This window comes from Sycon ciliatum, chromosome 11, assembly GCF_964019385.1.
Source record: "Sycon ciliatum chromosome 11, ocSycCili1.1, whole genome shotgun sequence".
Taxonomy (NCBI): Eukaryota; Metazoa; Porifera; class Calcarea; order Leucosolenida; family Sycettidae; genus Sycon; species Sycon ciliatum.
This window is the reverse complement of record NC_088653.1, coordinates 21,498,365-21,504,589: the sequence shown is the minus strand read 5'-3', so window position 1 is coordinate 21,504,589 and position 6,225 is coordinate 21,498,365.

The window sequence follows — 6,225 nt, the reverse complement described above, 5'->3', positions numbered from 1 at the left end:
ATTATAAGTCGCACTTGATTATAAGTCGCACTTGATTATAAGTCGCACTTGATTATAAGTCGCACTTGATTAAAAGTCGCACTTGATTATAAGTCGCGCTTGATTATAAGTCGCGCTTGATTATAAGTCGCGCTTGATTATAAGTCGCGCTTGATTATAAGTCGCACTTGATTAAAAGTCGCACTTGATTATAAGTCGCTTTTGATTATAAGTCACACTTGATTATAAGTCACACTTGATTATAAGTCGCACTTGATTAAAAGTCGCACTTGATTATAAGTCGCGCTTGATTATAAGTCGCGCTTGATTATAAGTCGCGCTTGATTATAAGTCGCACTTGATTAAAAGTCGCACTTGATTATAAGTCGCTTTTGATTATAAGTCGCGCTTGATAATAAGTCGCGCTTGATAATAAGTCGCGCTGGATTATAAGTCGCGCTGGATTATAAGTCTCGCTTGATTATAAGTCACACTTAATTATAAGTCGCACTTGATTATAAGTCGCGCTTGATTATAAGTCGCGCTTGATTAAAAGTCGCACTTGATAATAAGTCGCGCTTGATTATAAGTCGCGCTTGATTATAAGTCGCGCTTGATTATAAGTCGCACTTGATTAAAAGTCGCACTTGATTATAAGTCGCTTTTGATTATAAGTCGCGCTTGATAATAAGTCGCGCTTGATAATAAGTCGCGCTGGATTATAAGTCGCGCTGGATTATAAGTCTCGCTTGATTATAAGTCACACTTAATTATAAGTCGCACTTGATTATAAGTCGCGCTTGATTATAAGTCGCGCTTGATTATAAGTCGCGCTTGATTATAAGTCACACTTGATTATAAGTCGCACTTGATTAAAAGTCGCACTTGATTATAAGTCGCGCTTGATAATAAGTCGCGCTTGATAATAAGTCGCGCTTGATTATAAGTCGCGCTTGATTATAAGTCGTGCTTGATTATAAGTCACACTTGATTATAAGTCGCACTTGATTATAAGTCGCAGTTGATTAAAAGTCGCACTTGATTATAAGTCGCTCTTGATTATAAGTCACACTTCATTATAAGTCGCACTTGATTATAAGTCACACTTGATTATAAGTCGCACTTGATTATAAGTGACACTTGATTATAAGTCGCAGTTGATTAAAAGTCGCACTTGATTATAAGTCGCACTTGATTAAAAGTCGCACTTGATTATAAGTCGCGCTTGATTATAAGTCGCGCTTAATTATAAGTCGCGCTTGATTATAAGTCGCGCTTGATTATAAGTCGCACTTGATTAAAAGTCGCACTTGATTATAAGTCGCTTTTGATTATAAGTCACACTTGATTATAAGTCACACTTGATTATAAGTCGCACTTGATTAAAAGTCGCACTTGATTATAAGTCGCGCTTGATTATAAGTCGCGCTTGATTATAAGTCGCGCTTGATTATAAGTCGCACTTAATTAAAAGTCGCACTTGATTATAAGTCGCTTTTGATTATAAGTCGCGCTTGATAATAAGTCGCGCTTGATAATAAGTCGCGCTGGATTATAAGTCGCGCTGGATTATAAGTCTCGCTTGATTATAAGTCACACCTAATTATAAGTCGCACTTGATTATAAGTCGCGCTTGATTATAAGTCGCACTTGATTAAAAGTCGCACTTGATAATAAGTCGCGCTTGATTATAAGTCGCGCTTGATTATAAGTCGCGCTTGATTATAAGTCGCACTTGATTAAAAGTCGCACTTGATTATAAGTCGCTTTTGATTATAAGTCGCGCTTGATAATAAGTCGCGCTTGATAATAAGTCGCGCTGGATTATAAGTCGCGCTGGATTATAAGTCTCGCTTGATTATAAGTCACACTTAATTATAAGTCGCACTTGATTATAAGTCGCGCTTGATTATAAGTCGCGCTTGATTATAAGTCGCGCTTGATTATAAGTCACACTTGATTATAAGTCGCACTTGATTAAAAGTCGCACTTGATTATAAGTCGCGCTTGATAATAAGTCGCGCTTGATAATAAGTCGCGCTTGATTATAAGTCGCGCTTGATTATAAGTCGCGCTTGATTATAAGTCACACTTGATTATAAGTCGCACTTGATTATAAGTCGCAGTTGATTAAAAGTCGCACTTGATTATAAGTCGCTCTTGATTATAAGTCACACTTCATTATAAGTCGCACTTGATTATAAGTCACACTTGATTATAAGTCGCACTTGATTATAAGTGACACTTGATTATAAGTCGCAGTTGATTAAAAGTCGCACTTGATTATAAGTCGCTCTTGATTATAAGTCGCGCTTTATAATAAGTCGCGCTTGATAATAAGTCGCGCTTGATTATAAGTTGCACTTGATTATAAGTCACACTTGATTATAAGTCGCACTTGATTATAAGTCGCACTTGATTAAAAGTCGCACTTGATTAAAAGTCGCACTTGATTAAAAGTCGCTCTTGATTATAAGTCGCGCTTTATAATAAGTCGCGCTTGATTATAAGTCGCGCTTGATTATAAGTCGCGCTTGATTATAAGTTGCGCTTGATTATAAGTCGCGCTTGATTGTAAGTCGCGCTTGATTGTAAGTCGAGCTTGATTATAAGTCACACTTCATTATAAGTCGCACTTGATTATAAGTCACACTTGATTATAAGTCACACTTGATTATAAGTCACACTTGATTATAAGTCACACTTGATTATAAGTCACACTTGATTATAAGTCGCACTTGATTATAAGTCACACTTGATTATAAGTCACACTTGATTATAAGTCGCACTTGATTATAAGTCACACTTGATTATAAGTCACACTTGATTATAAGTCCCACTTGATTATAAGTCACACTTGATTATAAGTCACACTTGATTATAAGTCACACTTGATTATAAGTCACACTTGATTATAAGTCGCACTTGATTATAAGTCGCACTTGATTAAAAGTCGCGCTTGATTATAAGTCGCGCTTGATTATAAGTCGCGCTTGATTATAAGTCGCGCTTGATTATAAGTCGCGCTTGATTATAAGTCGCACTTGATTAAAAGTCGCACTTGATTATAAGTCGCTTTTGATTATAAGTCACACTTGATTATAAGTCACACTTGATTATAAGTCGCACTTGATTAAAAGTCGCACTTGATTATAAGTCGCGCTTGATTATAAGTCGCGCTTGATTATAAGTCGCGCTTGATTATAAGTCGCACTTGATTAAAAGTCGCACTTGATTATAAGTCGCTTTTGATTATAAGTCGCGCTTGATAATAAGTCGCGCTTGATAATAAGTCGCGCTGGATTATAAGTCGCGCTGGATTATAAGTCTCGCTTGATTATAAGGCACACTTAATTATAAGTCGCACTTGATTATAAGTCGCGCTTGATTATAAGTCGCACTTGATTAAAAGTCGCACTTGATAATAAGTCGCGCTTGATTATAAGTCGCGCTTGATTATAAGTCGCGCTTGATTATAAGTCGCACTTGATTAAAAGTCGCACTTGATTATAAGTCACACTTGATTATAAGTCACACTTGATTATAAGTCACACTTGATTATAAGTCACACTTGATTATAAGTCGCGCTTGATTATAAGTCACACTTGATTATAAGTCACACTTGATTATAAGTCGCGCTTGATTATAAGTCACACTTGATTATAAGTCACACTTGATTACAAGTCGCGCTTGATTATAAGTCACACTTGATTATAAGTCACACTTGATTATAAGTCACACTTGATTATAAGTCACACTTGATTATAAGTCACACTTGATTATAAGTCCCACTTGATTACAAGTCGCGCTTGATTATAAGTCACACTTGATTATAAGTCACACTTGATTATAAATCACACTTGATTATAAGTCACACTTGATTATAAGTCACACTTGATTATAAGTCACACTTGATTATAAGTCGCAATTGATTATAAGTCACACTTGTTTATAAGTCACACTTGATTATAAGTCGCACTTGATTATAAGTCGCACTTGATTATAAGTCACACTTGATTATAAGTCCCACTTGATTATAAGTCACACTTGATTATAAGTCACACTTGATTATAAGTCGCACTTGATTATAAGTCGCACTTGATTATAAGTCGCACTTGATTATAAGTCGCACTTGATTAAAAGTCGCACTTGATTATAAGTCACGCTTGATTATAAGTCCCACTTGATTATAAGTCACACTTGATTATAAGTCACACTTGATTATAAGTCGCACTTGATTATAAGTCGCACTTGATTATAAGTCGCACTTGATTATAAGTCGCACTTGATTATAAGTCGCACTTGATTAAAAGTCGCACTTGATTATAAGTCGCACTTGATTATAAGTCGCACTTGATTATAAGTCGCACTTGATTAAAAGTCGCACTTGATTATAAGTCGCGCTTGATTATAAGTCGCGCTTGATTATAAGTCGCACTTGATAATAAGTCGCGCTTGATTATAAGTCGCACTTGATTAAAAGTCGCACTTGATTATAAGTCGCTTTTGATTATAAGTCACACTTGATTATAAGTCGCACTTGATTATAAGTCGCACTTGATTAAAAGTCGCACTTGATTATAAGTCGCGCTTGATTATAAGTCGCGCTTGATTATAAGTCGCGCTTGATTATAAGTCGCACTTGATTAAAAGTCGCACTTGATTATAAGTCGCTTTTGATTATAAGTCGCGCTTGATAATAAGTCGCGCTTGATAATAAGTCGCGCTGGATTATAAGTCGCGCTGGATTATAAGTCTCGCTTGATTATAAGTCACACTTAATTATAAGTCGCACTTGATTATAAGTCGCGCTTGATTATAAGTCGCACTTGATTAAAAGTCGCACTTGATAATAAGTCGCGCTTGATTATAAGTCGCGCTTGATTATAAGTCGCGCTTGATTATAAGTCGCACTTGATTAAAAGTCGCACTTGATTATAAGTCACACTTGATTATAAGTCACACTTGATTATAAGTCACACTTGATTATAAGTCACACTTGATTATAAGTCGCGCTTGATTATAAGTCACACTTGATTATAAGTCACACTTGATTACAAGTCGCGCTTGATTACAAGTCACACTTGATTATAAGTCACACTTGATTATAAGTCACACTTGATTATAAGTCACACTTGATTATAAGTCACACTTGATTATAAGTCCCACTTGATTACAAGTCGCGCTTGATTATAAGTCACACTTGATTATAAGTCACACTTGATTATAAGTCACACTTGATTATAAGTCACACTTGATTATAAGTCACACTTGATTATAAGTCACACTTGATTATAAGTCGCACTTGATTATAAGTCACACTTGATTATAAGTCACACTTGATTATAAGTCGCACTTGATTATAAGTCACACTTGATTATAAGTCACACTTGATTATAAGTCCCACTTGATTATAAGTCACACTTGATTATAAGTCACACTTGATTATAAGTCGCACTTGATTATAAGTCGCACTTGATTATAAGTCGCACTTGATTATAAGTCGCACTTGATTAAAAGTCGCACTTGATTATAAGTCACGCTTGATTATAAGTCCCACTTGATTATAAGTCACACTTGATTATAAGTCACACTTGATTATAAGTCGCACTTGATTATAAGTCGCACTTGATTATAAGTCGCACTTGATTATAAGTCGCACTTGATTAAAAGTCGCACTTGATTATAAGTCGCACTTGATTATAAGTCGCACTTGATTATAAGTCGCACTTGATTAAAAGTCGCACTTGATTATAAGTCGCGCTTGATTATAAGTCGCGCTTGATTATAAGTCGCGCTTGATTATAAGTCGCGCTTGATTATAAGTCGCACTTGATTAAAAGTCGCACTTGATTATAAGTCGCTTTTGATTATAAGTCACACTTGATTATAAGTCACACTTGATTATAAGTCGCACTTGATTAAAAGTCGCACTTGATTATAAGTCGCGCTTGATTATAAGTCGCGCTTGATTATAAGTCGCGCTTGATTATAAGTCGCGCTTGATTAAAAGTCGCACTTGATTATAAGTCGCTTTTGATTATAAGTCGCGCTTGATAATAAGTCGCGCTTGATAATAAGTCGCGCTGGATTATAAGTCGCGCTGGATTATAAGTCTCGCTTGATTATAAGTCACACTTAATTATAAGTCGCACTTGATTATAAGTCGCGCTTGATTATAAGTCGCACTTGATTAAAAGTCGCACTTGATAATAAGTCGCGCTTGATTATAAGTCGCGCTTGATT